The 18430-nt window shown below is 36.1% G+C and overlaps 1 protein-coding gene across 5 annotated transcripts in view; it reads right to left on the bottom strand.

Moving 5' to 3' along the window:
- Positions 1-18430, bottom strand: part of LOC149806907 (uncharacterized) — a 70436-nt gene that overhangs the window by 33847 nt on the left and 18159 nt on the right. For 2 of the 5 annotated variants that reach the window (XR_016421303.1, XM_089959520.1), the window contains exon 2: positions 16943-16991. The exons of 2 other annotated variants lie outside the window; for them this stretch is intronic. The gene's annotated coding sequence lies outside the window, so the exon portion shown is untranslated. Of the gene's footprint in view, positions 1-7744; positions 8487-16942; positions 16992-18430 lie in introns of those variants that run through there. One more of the 5 variants, XM_089959548.1, reaches the window with a different exon arrangement.

Below are 18430 nucleotides of genomic sequence, written 5' to 3'. Positions count from 1 at the left end.
AATCGAGTGAATCATCTGATTATATGAGCAAATATTCAAGCAGTAATCAATTGGGCAACTGTTTTTTTTGGGAAAGTTCTTTTTGTATTTGTTTGTAACTATATATCAATGGCATCAACATTCACTAAACAACAACACGTTTTACGAAATGATATACAACAATGCAACAACAGTAAAGCAGCGAAAATACTTGAGGAAATTAGCAACAGCTATTATCAGGAACAAAGAACCCAAAATATATTGAGGATATTTACAATACGCTTGACATTATTTGGTACCAACGTAATTCTGAAATTATCGTGGTATAAAATGTCAGTTGCCGACTCCAACAGCAAATAATGTCCGAAGGGCGTTATGTAAGACGCATGAGTCGGTAACTGACAGCTTATACCACGATAAACTCAGAAAACACAACGTTAAACTCTTATAATTGAAATTTCAGTTATTCGTTATTTTATTTTGTTTGCATCATTAAAAAACAGAAATCTTAATTGAGCGTAGTAATACATGTTTGGGGTTTTATTGTTACGTAGCTATTTATAGCACTTGGGATTGTCCTGCTTGATCGTAATAAGGTCATCATAACACCAGTTCTTCAACCTATGGAGGCCAAAATATTTTTTTTTCTTCTTCAAATTGTTAGAATGTTGTTTTCCTTTAATGCTTACTTCGTGTCTACCTTAACTGGCAGTGTTTATCTTATGATATACACGTGACTCTATTTAAAAAAGTGGGCATTCTTAGAAAAGTTGTTCTCCTTACAGTTCATACAGAAATGAATGCAATTCATTTTGATTACGTAGTAACATTCTGTCCAATGGAAATGTTGCTTTCCTGTACCAGCTACTGGCATTGCAATTATTTGAGGTTATTTGCGCAGACTCATTTCTGAAAGATATTTTATTTAATGCTGCAAAGAAACTTCGCCATGAGGACCCTTAAATAGGCACACCACATTATTAACTAAAAAGAGCTGATTAACATATTCGTGTTACTAGTGACTTATTCCATACGTTTTTCTATAAAATATCACTGGAGGCTTATAACGAGATAAAACGGCGGCAACTGGAGAAAAGCTACTGTGTTTACGATCAATTAGCTAAACTTTCACAGATATAAAAGTTAATCGACATTGGGCAGTTATAACTTCAAAGGTGCATGCCTTGGAAAATATGAACCATATAGCAAAACATGCCACTATGAATACTGTAAATCAAAATTGCTAGCGTAGCGTACAAGTGCTAGACCATGTCTTAAATGTGGTATGGGAGTCAAATCACGCTATCAACTTTGCCATCCATCTAGATTAATATAGCGCGCGCTGTCAGACATTCACTGAACATGTGACCTGTGTAAAAATACCTTTCACTGCACAAGCACCTGACGGCGTTGAAATAGACACATAAATAATAGCTACGATTGAAACGATTGCAGTTTATGATCTTAGTTGAATAACAATATTAAAAGAAATTAATGACGGACTTTTCAATTAGATAAAGATTACATTTTATAAGCATACTCACTGCATCAACTAAAATAAATCGCGCGACAGCTTGGAATACAAATACAAAGTCGTATGCGAAAAGCTGATATTTCTTAATCGCTGGGATTGAATAGTTGCACTGGATCAACTTGTTGTACCACATAATCCATCACTGGTTGCTAATGCAACAACTGTACAACAAATGAAATAATTAGCACGTGAGCGCAGTATATGAATACCAGCAGGTGCAAGATAAGCTGATACACTTCCATAATTATGTGTGTTTAAGGAGCAACAAAACCGTCAATGGGATTAACAAAACCGCAGTCGTATTCCATCTGCTATTACTACAGAAATTGCTGAGTATGTTCGTGAAAAAGCACAGCCATCACAAATACATGAACTGAAGTTTCATAAGCGCAGTGATGAATTAGAAAATTTTGTGGCGATTATTCAACACACATAACACCCAAGCAAAGACGCTCGGCAACTGTTATCAAATATGATTCATGTAATCATATCGGTGTTACAACACTCCAGTCCCTCTGGAGTAAAAGCAGATATTGTTCTTAATACGCATTTATTTTATGTTACTAAAATCTAAAGTCATCAGACAAGGATGGATTTAAAAAGCTACATAATGGATTCACAGATGTGCTCGTGCAATCCTGAGCAATAAACACACATTTTAAAGCTGTCGATGATGAAATCGATATAGGAATTGAAAAGATTCTAGAGTCGTCGGAAAAATACACCAATGCAAGATCAGGATGGGCTATTGACTTACCGAGCACATCTTGTAGTATATATTTCCCCATACCAACCATTTCGTTGATCGAGTTATATTCCACCACTATAATATGTTCCGCCATGGTCATTGATAAATATAGAAAATTCTAACAAGCTTTGAACTGGCAATTTTGTGAGCGTCATATCCCGCTAGTGATATTCAAAACCAGCATTGAAAATACCGGCAGCACTTGGGTGAACTTAATTTTGGTAATATCAAATTTCTTGTGCAGGTTACTAAGGCCATACTGAATAAATTTTAAACACTTAACCCAGGTATTGTTGTTAATGTGTTTAATTCGGATAAAGTTTTTTTTTTATTTTTATATCCTCCTTCATTATCCCCACATGAACAGCATGGACGAACTGAGATCGGTGTTTTGCTGCTGAATGGTATGATTGGTTAAGAATTATTATTTCATTATGTATTGATAAAGAATCTTGACAGATTGCTTCACCGACACAGCAAGCACAACTTTTTAAAAACATTCCATGCAGGCATTGCATGCATGTATTCAACACCCAATAACTGCTCACTAGCCACGCCTTTTACTGTGGTAGAATCGGGGAAAATCCGTAGTGGACAACATCAATATATCGATAGTCGCCACAGATGAGAATTCAGTTTGAAGCATTTCACATCTATCTAGACGGCTACTTAACCGTTTTTGGTACTTGTGTTTAAGATTAGATTTGTCGTTGCATATAAGTAATGGATTCTGGCCGCGGTAATGAAGTTGAGTAATTTACCGATGGAGTACTAGACCAATTGACAGTGAATGCTTACATTGCAGGTGACTGCTTCTAAAATGTGTTACCAGACCCTCTTGTACACTGAAATATAATCTTCTTAAAGGCCAAATAGAAATTGATAATTGGGACCACCCTAATAAGCCAGTATCAACTAGAGGTCAACTTGGTGTTATAGCATTAGCACGTGAAAACGCCCAATCGTTGACTGCACCTCCAGGTGTAAAAACGCTGAGGAATCGTTTTTTCAACGATGATGTGGAATTCACCGACAAATCCACACAGTTTACGTTAACCAACGAATATGTTACACCAATATTGACTCAGCTAAGACAATAAACATCTCGACTGTTATTCAGTAAGGATGCACTTGCCCGTGTAAAAGGTGTTGCACGACGAGAACGATCGTTTCAGACATCATTTGGTGGTGTAATCATTATGGTTTTAAATGACAACGGTGCTAGTCCCCATGAACGCACAATCACCGGAAATTGGAATGTTTCTCAATCAGAATTTTCCATTATTGTGTGACATTTGTGCCAGTAAAAGAGGGTAATTGTTTAGAAGTGTGTGTGTGTGTGCTTGTGGTACCTGATCAAGGTCATAGTTTCAAGCAGTTGTACTACGCAGTTACTTTATTAATAGAAAAAATATGATGGACCAAAAAGGTTACGACGTGAAAAAGTAATCGAAGCGGTAATACATCTGCAAAATAAAATCGCCTTGAGAACCGCGTTGATAGTAAATACAAACGTGTTTGGTTGTCGATGTTATTAGTTGGCTTTCCGCGGCAACAACTGTCGATCTTGGTGTAACAGGAATCATGGCACCAACAACCATCGTAGGTGCATTAATTACAATTGTTTGCGACTATATCGATAACAACAGGTGTCTCTGGTGATGCCAGCAAATTAATTTCTATACGATTACATTCACAAATATGTGTTTATTCGAAACTGCTTGGAGCGGCACAAAGTAGTCTCAATAAGATTAGTAGACTGTATTTGGTGGTTATAGAGGATAAAATAATTTGCATGGCTCAGTTCGAGACTGTTGACGAAAATAGAAAATCACAAACAACAACGAGCAGAGATAAGGAACCGTGCGGTATCGGATTTACAGATAATAAAAGTCGAGTTAAAGCGTCAATCTACTCTGACTCTGGCCATTGTTTGGTTACTTGTTTGACCAACTGTTTAATCACTTCATTTGGATTGCACCTTGTGGGTGCCTTTTATGCTAAAATGAGCAAAAGTCATTGAGGATAGAAGCTGTGACGTATATCAGAAATAAAAAAGCAAAACATAGAATTTGATACTACAATCGCTTATAATTCTTTCATATAAAATATATGAAGAAAAAAAGGTTCATTTTCAGGACAGAAAATTTAATGTTTGTATCAAAATTAATGCTCCTGTTTCAATGGTGAACGTACTTAAATAAAAGAATCTATAGTAAAATATTTTCATTAATTACAATTCCTGCTAATCCTATGAAAACAGAAGGAATTACAAAATGAAGAAAAAATAACACAAACTATTCAGCTGTACGTGTGCCACAACTACAGATCATAATGGGAAAAATTGCGTGATTTACGAAACGGAATTCCACGTGAGTTTTTGAATTTTTTAAAGTCCGAAACGTTTCAATAATCAATTTAGAATGATCGGTATGGACAAGAGAGCCAAAACTGTATCACAAGGCAGAAAACTCTTTCCTTTGTATATTTGTTACACCTTAATTCTATTTTTGACTGAGTAGAGTTAAAATTAGTTCTTCTACTTAATAAGCCTGTGACAACGTTTATTTGAAATCAAGGACATAGGCAAAAAGATTTAACTTGGGATCTTCATTTGAAAGAAGTTTCTCTTTTAGAAACTTCAATAGTCCAAGGGTAGTTCATCCAAAAACTAGTTCCAAAGGACTAAAACCCAATGGTTCTTGAACTGATTCCCTAACAGCAAATAACAGCATACATCACAAGTCTACATTTTCTCACAAGGACCCGATTTTGCACGAAATAACAAACCGGGATTTGTGTGGCTTCAGTTTCACTAATAACAATCTGAAACAAACATGAGATCTCAATATCATGTTCGTGTTCGACAATGAGTGACCGTCTTTTGTCGCCCTGACTAGGATAAAGAGAATGGGTACTTACAAAAAGGATCACTGTGATCAATAGATATTGGCACTACCAGGAGCAAACCTGACCTCATCGAAAGATTAATCAATAAATGTATCAGCTCAAGGAATAATTTATTGATTAACATCATTCCCAAGAGCTCTCTTGTCATAACCCTGGTAACTGCACAAGCAGGATACAAATCAGGGATTTGGATTTCTCAATAGAAACAACGTTTCTGTATCCAAAAAGGCTTGTCAATTACTAATGGTTTAACCACGACCTTATCTCCAGCTAGGTCATTACCTAGTAATAACTGAATATATATTACAGGTAAAGAATTCGCTGTTACAACAGCCACGGATCTTGAGACTAAATCAGATGCCAAACTGACACACTAGAGAGGAACATTACCAAAGTTGCACTCTACTCCCTGAATAACACGTTCTCTACATTACATGATACTGGTAATACTTGCTAAAGACTTCCCAAATGTGTTAAATTAAATTTTACCAAGGAAAATGAATATTCCAAAACAATGACAATTAAATTTTAAAGACAGTTCTTTTCATGTCTTGGAACTGTTTGAGAATATTCAGACCCCGGACGAGACCCCATTTCTGTTACGACTCTAGGTTGCAAAACGTAGCTGAACTGTAAACAATACTGACCTTGAACTCTTGCTACGTAAACATTATAATTTTCAAATGACCATTATCTTAAAGTACGATCTACAATCATGGACAAATGTTTATCACGCCATATAGATATACATAACAGCATTTTGTTGGATACAAAATCATCCAAATACAATTTTCTGCATACAAATATAATTACAGTAGTATACGCATTTTCTTAAGTTTATATCTAAGTCAATACATCTTGTTACACTGCAATGCCTAGGGTTGGGGATCTCAAAACAAGAAGAAATATACTTAGATTTCTTAAGCATAAAAATTATTCAATACACTTTCTACAAGATATACACTTTATTGAAAAATGGTAACATTTCATACGAACTATCTGCATATATGAATATGCATAAAATAAAATAGGAACACCCCAATTTTTTTATCTTGATACTAAAAGATCTAACGCATTTTAAAATTTAGTATGCTGTAATTGGGGTATATTTAAAGTTTAAGATGGATCCAGATGTGGAACATAATTTTGTAGCTGCATGAGCAGAAGATAATAAAGGGATCCATATGTATACTTGGAGGAAAGGAATCCAACAAAACAAGCCAGACTGCTCTTCTGTCATGTGTCGAATAATGTATTTACCATTATTAAACATATAAATGTTGAACCTTGATATAGGACCAATCATTCTCTTCGAAAAATGAAGATTGTTATCAAAACTAGAACATTACAAGAAAAAACATTTTGCAAATGTAATAATTTATTATTAATAAAAGACTAGGAACATGATATAAGAGCAAAAGGAGTCTTATCATTAGAGTAGTGCAGACGAAATAGATACCTATGAGAATATACCTTTATCTTTAAATTTGTAATAAATAAACAATTTCTTTAAATTGCTTTTACTAAAAATAAGCAACCATTTCATACGCATCATTTAAGATAAATCTTAAGACCGAAAGAAAGACCAATTAACTGCATATATAAACAATTCTGAAGAGAGGAGCGATTTATATGAATTAGCAAAAACTTGGGGAATAAAAAGAAAGAGAAGATATCAGGAAGAAAAAGATGGATGACGTAAAAATTAGATCTAGAAGTATATGGATTTTAAGAAGGAGAAAGTGACCAAATATCTGTTTAATTTAGAAAATCGAAATTATATCAGTAAAATGATGCCACCTTTTGTTCAAATCAATGGATTTTAGACTGCAGAACACTTTATTTAGTAATATAGGCAACCGGCCAAAATCACTACCACGAAATATTTTGAAATGCGTTATGCCGCGATATTTTTTAACAAACCGCGATATACCACGGTATACCACAATTATATTATCAGGAAGCAACAAGTTTGTTTTCTGAAGGAAGGACATGGGACTTATTATATTCTTATAGTTTTTAGAATTAGATTCATTAGATAACGCTTTGAAGTTTGATAATTATGCAAACAAAATATATTAAACAGAGTCAGAAAGAAATTTTGCGTGAAGCAAAAGTATCATAAATGAATTTATATAAAAAATATATAGTTAATCACGTCGATCTTGAAATGATACTTAATTATCCAGACATTCATTCTTTCCATGGTACTGTATCATATATGGAAGCTGCGAATGTACTATTAAAAAAAGGCCTCATGAAAAAACTCAGGGTTACGATGAGTTCACAGTAGAATTATAATAGTTTCTATTGAGGGCTATAAACTTTAGACATTAACTTCCGGAATTATGGTCCATACATAAATAGAAGTTATTATATGAATACCTAAAGGAGGTAAAATTAAGTAACATATTTCAAAGTGGAGACACATTTCACTCCTTAAAGTATCCGACAAAATTGCTTCTGCATATATTGCAAGTCGAATCAAAACTGTGCTCCGCAATTATACATCGGGATCAAACATGGTTATTAAATACATTGAAGACATCATAGAAAGCTTACTTGACAGTTACCTTTGATAACTTTCACTGCACCTGCATGTCTTTAGAACTTGTAGAGCAGCATACCTGGAGCTGAGATGCATCAGCACTATTGTAATCACAGTTGAAGTTACAAAAGCCCTTGAGTGTTCATTAGTACTCTCTAGACTTGACTATGGTAACACTCTTTTTCTGATCTGCCATTGTGTCTTTTGCAGAAACTTTAAGGTCCAAAAGACTGCAGCTATGATCATCTTTGGAGCACCAAGAACCGATCATACCACCTGACTTCACAAACTCCGCTGGCTACCCGTTCGCAGTAGAATCAAACACAAAATCTCTTCTCTCCAAGGGCGTATGCATACATTTTTCGGAGGGATGGGAATTAAGTTTTACGGATGTAGGCCAAAACATGTTTAGAAGTGAAATCCAGGGGGAGTGGGCAGTTCCCCTTATGTGCGGGCCCCCATGCTTCTCTGTTACATTTCATTGACTGCCTGTGGTCCGAAATACCTCTCTCATGTCACATATGTGTACACTCCTGCAAGAAGTTTGCGTTCATCATCTGACAATCGTATTCTTATCAGTGCCGGATTAAACCCTGTGGAGGCCCTTAGGCAGTCGAAATCTTGGCCATCCCTCCCCATCGCAAATTATCCCTTAATACGTTTAAAATGCGTCTCTCCTTGAATTTTGCCACACTGGGCAAAATGGGAAATCCGCTACTGGTCACACACATCATTTGGAATTCATAAAAATATTTTCTTCTGAATTAAAGAGAAAACTCAGGCTGGTGATGTAATTACTGTAACAGCTTTGTATGCAAAAAAAAAGTATATTTATCCATGTAGATTTAATAGAGACAGGCCAATTTTGTTTCAGTTCTTACAAATCTTTTATTTTAATTTTAATGTAGAAACATATAGAAGCTGAAAAGTGAAAAGTTTGATAACAGATGGTTATTCAACATGCAATTAATACATTGACATAGTATTGTACTTATCTCTATTGAGACCTATGACTATCCCTATGTCTAGAAGCAAAACACGTTTTCTAATGCAGATTATTGAATATGTCACTATCATTAAGTAACTGACTGTCTGTGACACTGTAAATATAAATCTACATAAAAGATTGCGCTATCAAAAGGGCAAATTTCGACAATGTTTCTAAGATGTTTATATAGGAAAGGTAAAAAGTCATGCGTCACTCTTTGCACACACACACACACACACACACACCAGTTATATTCAATGTGTTTGTGATTTTTGTGAGCATGCATATGCATACGCTTATATTGGTTGTGTAGAATTTCCAATACTCCCCATATATATTTTATTATGTTTTCATAGACATAAAAACAATATCTCCTTTTCTACCCTATCGGCTCTCGCTCTCCTATGTTAGTGTATTTTCTTTCATCAGCAAATATTTGAGCAGTATTCCAACAACCTTTCATGAAGGCAAAATAGAATGCAGTGCAATACATTTATATTGTGTAACTACAGTTTACACAGAATAACTGTCTTGAACTGTTTTCAGAGAGAGAGAGAGAGAGAGAGAGAGGAGTTTATGGTCTGAAACTAACTAGCAGAAGAGAGCGAAAACCAATAAGTTTTGTAAAATTCTACAATAAATTTATTTCCCTAGAATAAAAAGTGAAATTTAAAAAGACCTGATAGTACTGTGAATTAAATCCCAAATAGCCCATACAGTTCTATCACAAGTCAAAATGTATGAAGTTCCAACTGAATTTCAGTGCTGTTCCAAATAAATTCCAATATGAAATGTGTTGACGTGCCTGTTGTCTCGAATGTGCTAATGTGCCAATGGCCTGGAATATGGTGATGTGTTAACAGTTTTTCTTTTATGTATCACAATTTAGTCCAATAATACTATTGAGCACTTTTTAATTCCAGTGAATACTATTTCGAATAATTAAAGCCAACGAAATTCAAAACTGAACATAACAATAAGACTGATTCTGCTTCAGATGCTAATGCAATAATGAATAATCCTAATGTAAACAATATTATATACCCCTCTACTTTACCTGGGACACAGTTACTATTTTCTGGAAATACTCTGTCAACTTAACGGAAAATTTCCATTCTGGAATATTCCAAGGTCAGAATCAAGATCGTACATTTAACTTCAAACTGAAGTAAATATATTTTCTATTAATAATGATCTGAATATTTAATCCACATTCATAGAGAAATATTATCTATGTAATATGTTGTTTACATAATAAATGTCAATGGTCAGGAACACCATTAACATAATTACTGATATACACAACATATAATCATGGATAAAAGCCAAAAACAATACAATACACATATATATATATATATATATATATATATATATATATATATATATATATATAGAATACAAATCATATGTCGAATAACAATCCTTTCAAGTGCACTGGATCCAGCAAGGGATCACGTGTGTTAGGGATTGATTAAAATAAATGCAATAAACTGACAACGAACTGTGAGAAACTACAACCAGCTATCCTGCTATCCTGACCGCTTTCGACTCTAATGAGTCTTTTTTTCAAAGGCAAATACAAAATATAGACAAGACAAATAAATAAAACAGAAAAACGGTTATGTTTGCAAAACTTTACATGGCTGTTTCTACAGGAATTCAACCTTTTAACTATATTATGTATCAACTAGTTTATTGCAGCTAGTTGCTGATACAGGAAAATATTTGTACTGACCTAGAAATTGATAAGCCATAACGACATCTATTATTTTATGTAAATTTATGTAAGCGCAGTTTATATCCCGGATATTTCATTGTTATAGTAGTCATATGCTATTAAGCCAATTTAGAGAATTATTTAAAAGAAAATGTGTCGGCTGCAAAGATAATTTTATTTGTGCATGGTTGTCTTTCTCTAGTCTTCTTGGTTTAAACCCCTTGGTTTCAATGTTCTAAGGCGGCGTATCCAGTAAGATTTCTTTTCTTTCCTATTTTGGTGACTCCAGTTGGAGTTGTGAGCAACAGCAATAAGTGTTACATCACTGAAAGTGTGGCCAGGGGAGAAGTGTTCTGCAACCGGGCTTCTGTACAGCTTCTCTGTCATCCAATCAGATCTATGAAGGCTGATCCTTTTGTGTAGCTTTCTCTGACATACTGAAGGCTACAGATCTCACATGTGATGAGATAAATGACATTCTCTGTTTTGGACGTTTTGTTTGAACCATGCATGTTTAATTTTTCTCTAGTCACTGTTCTAGAAAATGTCTTGGTCTCTATCATATGCTGACAGGTTTTGCACCTTTTATCGCCACAGGGGCCAGATTGACTAGGGTGGTTTTGGTTAGTGATTGGCGTTAGCACAAATAAAATTATCTTTTGCAGCCGACACATTTTCTTGTCTGCACATCTCTGAAAACACTTCAGACTAAAGTGCCGCCCGTTCTACTCACCCAATGCAGTAACACTTGTGCGAGTGCGTGCGTGCGTCTGTGTTATGAAAATTTTGTTTTACACTCTATTAGCCCCAAAAGTGACTTTCAGAAAAATTTAGAACGATGACATACACCTGCACAGTAAAATTAATTGATTTACGTCAATAGTTGCTATTTCTTTATCAAAATTTGGTACAAACGATATGTGTGTAAGCGAAAGCTAACACAGACGCGTCTCTATGTCATCGTTCTAAATTTTTCTCAAAGTCGCGTTTGGCGCTAATAGATTGTAAAACATAATTTTCATAACACACAGACGTACGACAGACATTCTTAACATTACAGAAAGAAAGAACGAAAGAAAGAAAGAGTGGTAAAAAAAATACAAACGTAGGACACCATTTTCGGTTGTTATTTTCTTGCGGTATTATAAGACAAAGATAATGAAGACAGCCATACATTCTATGTGAAAAATGTTCGTTGTTTTCATTCATTCATCAATTTCGTATATAAAAAAGGTTGTGTGATATTTGATGTCGACTGATTTGCTTAACATATCCCAAATTTAAGAGATGTCATGTGTTTTGCAGCAAATACTACAAACAATGTTGCCAAATTTTCACAAATCTAAGGTCGGGAAAAAAGCAGCTTCAAAACGCGCCTTCTTCTACCCACAGTCTAAACCAGTGCTGTCCAACCTTTTTGACATCATGGGCCACTGAAAAATGTATTTCTTGAAGCCGAGGGCCGCAGTAGAAAACGAAAAAGCAGCGACTATATAGCTGCTCGAGCTCTGGCGGGCCATTTAAAATCAGCTCGCGGGCCGCGGGTTATAGGAGTAGAAAATATGTCGAGCATTGTTACTTATTTTCTGAAAGCATGTTTTGGTTTTACAGTTCAGAGTTAACCATAGTCAGGGTTATACGGTGCAATGTCACTCGCGTCATTCTTGAAAAAGCCGTGTTTGCTGCCTTTGTGAAAAACGGTAGATCTAATGTTAGAAAAATTTTTCAGTGACACATGCTGTGTCAAAATAGGATAAAGCTAAGATATCCGAGATGTACAAGCTCAAGTCAACTCAAGATTTTATTTCATCCAACGATTTACTGATGGAAGAAAAAAATCGTTCTACAATTTTTAGGGTATAACTTTTTGAAAAACAAATTACACGACAAACTGTACAGTTCACGTACTTATGGTGACTACTGTCCACAGTTTTGGAGACGTATCTTCAAACGGGAACAAATTAAATTAGATTTCAATCAAAATTACTTTGACGGAGAGAGAGAGATGGCTATTCCTACTTTTAAAAATATCACGAATATTACGTTTGTATGGTATATTTTCCTTACGAAATATCAAAACCACACATCTCATTGAAATAATTACTCTTAAAGGAAAAACACTATTGTCAAATATCACAAGAGTGAACTGGAGACAAAGCCTATTAAAAACATTGTCAAAAACGTCGATGTAAAAATTTCTCACAGAATAGTACATCCAAACATGCCATGATTATTTCCACGAGTCGCCCATAGTACGATTGTGCATTAGTTTTATTGTTTGTGAAGTGACTAGTGGTCAGGTACAGAAAAACACGTCTGATCCTCTCGCGGTGCGAATAACAACTGAAAGCGATTTGAAGCTAAGACGGTGGAAAATATCGGTTAGCCAATGAAGTCGCTTACAATGAGTGGCACATTTGTTTTGGTTCTGAATTCAAGGCAAGTAGTGTAGTGTTCAGGAGCAGAAAACATGTCTTATCTGGTCACTGTGCGAAGCGCGAAAGAAATAGATTCGAAGCTAAGGTGGTAGAAAATATATGTATCCAATACAATTGCTTCTAACGACTGACACATTGTTTTGCCAAGTCTCTTGCGTTTTTACCATTGCAGTGCAGACTGACTGGAATGTGAACTTACAATCCTGTCTTGTGTAACGTAACATTTGTTCTTGCCACATCAAATAGTCAACCGTACCATTATTGTTCGCGTTTTGAAACTGACCAAAACAAAATATTTTCTCACCTGGACATTTTGACGTACACACATTCGCATAGGTAGAGAAATGATACAGTATTGAGTGGTAGGTTTATTCTGTTCAAACTAGTGAATCTGGGGTTTGTATGAAGTAAATAAACTAAAGTACAGTGAACCTTACGGATGATAACACAAGCTGTCTGTCCATTGATGCACTTAGGAAGGTATGTAAATGTAATCTGCCAGAGAGAAACCTGAATTCAAAAATTCATTTTTTTTTCAACATTATTTGTACATACCTAAGCACTAATAAAGACTGGAAGAGGGAAAATACGCATAAAAAATTTGATATTTCTGAAAAAATGAGTGGATAATCCTAACGTTCTTGACCAGCTATATATGTTTGGACTTGTCTGTGGGATATCCATAAATAAAGTACAGATTTCTGGTCACGTTGCAAGTGTGTAAGTTTTTTTGGAAAATGGTAAAAATTGGATAAACAATTTTCTCGTGACACTTAAGTGAAGAGTCTGTGCAAGTGTCAAAAGCCAAAGTCATATAACTTTTGTACGGCTTGTAAAGATTTCACTTTAGAAAATGTGAAATATCACAAGGTATTGTTATAAACAGAAGTGGAACACAGGGGCTTGACAATTGTTATTTAGATACATCCACTAAACTTCACAATTTACTTGCTCTGTCTCATACTTTGGTCTTAGGAAAGATCACCTTTGCAGGTGCAGCAACAGTGGTAACAGCAGGAGGAGACGCCGTCGCTGCTGTAGAAAAAGGATAGTTCTTTTAAAGACGGGTTCAGTATTTTTTTAAAAAAATATCAAGTGAAGAAAAACGTGTGTTGGTAGACATCGTGGTCAGCGACAAAGTATAAGTGACTGAGAGAATCGTTGTCGAGTAGAGTGATTTTCTGGAGTACGTACATGTCCTAACGGCATAGTGCCGTCTTTAGCTCTCTTGAGGACACCAACTGTCTGTTGTTTTTTTTTTATTGCAACGATTTTTCTTTCGTGGTAGGGTTTGAATGTAATGGTCGTCAAGATGCATGAGGTGTTTATGACACACCGCTGTCGTTGGGTTCCGATATGTTTGCCTTTCACTTGCCTTGTTAAATATACCAAGTCACTGTGACAACAAGCGGTAGAGAGGGTATACATGGAGAGAACAAACTTGGTTAAATCATTTCTGAATCAGCAATCGAGATGAAATGATCCTACGATTTCAGTGAGAGAGAAGAAGAATATAAGAGGCAGCGACATGACGTATCGCCTCACACACGAAAAGAAGTGTTCGCTCAAATCGAAGACATGAGCGAACCTGAACCAACACCTTCCACGTCTGCGACCAGACAGAGAGAGCCTACTCCAAACCAAAGTCCACCAGAATCACCCGAAAAGTATTACCACATTTGAGAGACGGAAATGCGCTCCTCTAGAAAATTTAGAACTACGGGTTACACTTACACTGTGAAAGTTTAAAGATTTCACGTACGACGTACCGCTGGAGAAAGCAGAAGAGTTCATCACCGATGTATGGGATTTTTTGTTAACCACACTGACGACAATGTGAAGCCAAAGCAGACGATCGCTTGAGACTTTCTATTCATCACGACAGTATGAAGTCACCATTAGGATCGAGTTTAGCAGCACAGCAGAATTGACACCTTCCAAAGTCATCGACAAGATTCAACACGTACAACAATCCAATGACAAGTTTGACATCACCGATGGAAAAGTGACACTATTCATGACCGACGTGTCTCTTTCCCAAGAGACAGGACGCAAAAAGGTGTTATTGGAGGACAACCTTCTCAGCACCAAAAAGAGCCTCGTCCAAATTAATAACCTTCAAGACAAGATGTGTTTCGCCCGTGCCATCGTCGTAGGATGAACGTATGCCGACAAGAACGACACGGTAGAATGGAAAAGAGCCTGGAAAACTATTCAACAATCGGACCGAGCCAAACAACAAAAAGAAGCAGAACTCCTGTTACAACAAACTGACCTGTCTAAAGACACACCCTGTGGCATTCCTGAAATGCAAAAATTGCAAGACGTCTTAGCTCCACGCTACACCTTGAAAGTGAACCCTCAAGAAATGCGTGGACCTCTGTTGTTTCGAGGCACAAATTTCAATGACGAAAAATACATTCACGTCTATCATCACAATGAACATTTTGATACCATTACCATTAACACTGGATTCCTGGGATACATATATTATTGTGAGAAATATGACTATGGCTATAACAATCGAGAGCAGTACAAGCATTGTGGATCGAAATGCTCAGGATGTTTGGCCTCTAAACCATATCTGGACGAAGGACAACAAGTGCATTGCGCAACTTGTCATCGCACTTTTGTCAGCCCTACCTGTTACCAACAACATTTGAAGACGCAAGGTTCACAGCGGAAACATACTTGTCAACTACTGAGATTGTGCCCTACTTGTGGACAAGGCATACGTACCAATAGTGCCAAGTCACCCGTATGTCGAGGAAAGAAACGATGTCATATTTGTCGCCAATTCGTGGACTTGGAACACGAATGATTTATTCAGAACTACCAGTCCTATGATCAAGAAGAAGATAACCAGATAAAAGGCAATTTCATCTTTTTCGATTTCGATTGCATGCAAGAGGCCGATATTCACATTCCTAATTTCTGCGTGGCTCATCGAGCGTGCGAGAAGTGCATCCAAGAACATATCTTTAGTCACTGCCCTCACTGCATCAAGATTCATGGAGGACGTGACAAAATCTTTCGGGGACCTAACACGCTGGCCGATTTCGCCCGATGGATCTTAGACCCCATCGACGAGACGTGGAGACAAGAGGAAATCGAACGTTATGGAGATTGTCATCGCTATGCCACGGTGATGGCTCACAATTTCTCGGGATACGATGGACAGTTTCTTTTCTGATACCATACGGAGCAAGTACCGAACGTCCTAAAGTCACATTGAACGGAGCCAAAATCATTTCCATGCAAGTGGGACAAGTGCAGTTTGAAGATTCGATGAATTACATGGCCATGCCATTGAGCCGAATGCCTAAAACGTTTGGAATGACAGAAACGGCCAAACTCTATTTCCGCACTTTTTCAATACCGAAGCCAATCAACACGCCTTTCTACTCCATTTGCCTGAGGCTCACGACTATGACCCCGCAACATGCGTACCGAACAACGAGAAGCTTTCTACGCTTGGTACCAGACTCACGCCTCGGACCCCTTCGACCTTCAGGAAGAAATATTAAAATATTGTCGTTCTGACGTGGACATTTTACGGCGTTGCTGTGGAAAATTTCGAGAACTGTTCATGGAACACGGAGGGATCGATCCTTTGAACGAAGCCTGCATCATTACCAAAGCGTGCTCCTTAGTGTACTGCCAACGATTCATGCCCGAAAACACCCTGGCTGTCATCAGCCCTCAAACGACCAACTTTGTCAAACGTCAGTACTCGGTCAAAGCCCTAGGCTGGCGACATTACTTGTGCGACAAGGAAGACAAATGGATTCAACATGCCCGAAACGGAGGAGGCAAAAAGACCATCGTAACGTATTCGGTGGATTTAGAGTTGCCATTCTTCAGCGGTGTTAGCACGGTAGTACATGAATACATTAGAACCTTCATTCAGAATACCTTTGGGCAGTTTCCGGATTGGTTATATCTTCACAGTGCAATTTATCATAATATTCAAGGAATATAATGTAAGTTATTTTTTAAGTCTTTCACTTTGTTTTTATATTTCATTTAAATAAATTTATAATTTGGAAAGTTGGTTTACCTTGTCTTGTTACTTACTTTTAGACGTCACAACAATACGATGTTTCATGTTGGTCTTTCTATCAATCTATCAAAATAGAACAGGAATAACCCTCGTAGTTTCCAAGTTTAAAAATACATGCTATATATAGAATCATATCCAGGAATTTGGTGACACTTGGTACCGATACGTTTCCCTTGTCGTCATATTGCTATTTTTGTACACAAAACCAAATATATTTGTAGCATCGAGAAAAGTGTAACATTTTTAAAAGGTTGTTGATCAGTTATTAAGTGACACAGATGCATTACAGTTCTTAAAAGAAAGTAATACCTGAATAAGTGTTAGAATTTCTTACCTACCTGCCTAATGGAATCACTGAACATCGTTTTTCTGTGTTACTGGGCCATGTACCTAACGTGCATTCTAAGTTCCAGCATTACTGGCCATATTTGTGTGCGCGTATATTTTCCATTTTACACGAAGTCCAAAAGGTGATAAAATTATCTCAACAACACGTTCTTGAAACTTTGGTTTATCAACTCACCACGTATGCAAACATTTCATGCGTGCGCAACTATTTGCCACATAGTTGTACAAGTAGTCCAAGCTAATTTTTCAACTCCCAGATATAGCATATTGCGTTGAATGTATATCAATCTACGAAAACTACTGAATCTGTCATTAAAATTCGGAAGGGATGTTATCTTATAACAAGTACAATATAGCATTAGCACATTCATAACGAGAGGTGTAAAAAAAGAAACGATTTAAATAATTTTTTCTAGTGGAAAAACCAATACTTACCTTTAGAAAATTCTCCATTATAACATTGATTAGTAAATTTAAAAATAGACCTTTTTCTTGGTTTTAATCTATTAATATAACAAGGTATAATCCGAACTCGTGCATATTTTTATACGTATAGTGGAAAAACCAATACTTACCTTTAGAAACTTCTCGATTATAACAATGATTAGTAACTTTACAAAAATAGACTTTTAATCTATTAATATAACAAGATATAATCCGAATTTGTGCATATTTGTATACGTATTGTTCCGCTTAATTGCTAACCTAAATTCAAGAAAAGTGGAAATGTTTAACCAAAGTTGAAAATCAAAGTAACATAACTATTTTTTTTAAAACTTACCACTTTATACACTTTTCGGTTGTTGACAGGAAATAATCAACTGTGGACGTGTCAAAGGACGTTCGTTTTATGCCTTTGTTTATGTCCTAGTTGCTATAATTATTACTATTATTATTATTATTATTATTATTGCATTTTCAATCTTAATAAACGGGGATGATTATGTCTAAGAGAACAATGACCAACGAAAAAACACTATAAATACAAACTACTGAAGTTCATTTGAAAATATAAAACTTAACGCAGAATTCGATAACGTCAGGGAAACAGAGGTAAATGCGAAACCTTAGCGTACTACCTCGTGCATAAATAGTAGGTCACTACGTCCGATTTTGCAGATGGCAAGTAGTACTCCACTACAGTGTAACGTAGT

Source organism: Sinohyriopsis cumingii, chromosome 1 (assembly GCF_028554795.1).
Source record: "Sinohyriopsis cumingii isolate HCF-2022 chromosome 1, ASM2855479v2, whole genome shotgun sequence".
In the NCBI taxonomy this organism is placed as follows: Eukaryota; Metazoa; Mollusca; class Bivalvia; order Unionida; family Unionidae; genus Sinohyriopsis; species Sinohyriopsis cumingii.
The sequence above is the reverse complement of the archived record's forward strand: the minus strand, read 5'-3'. Positions and strand labels throughout refer to the sequence as shown.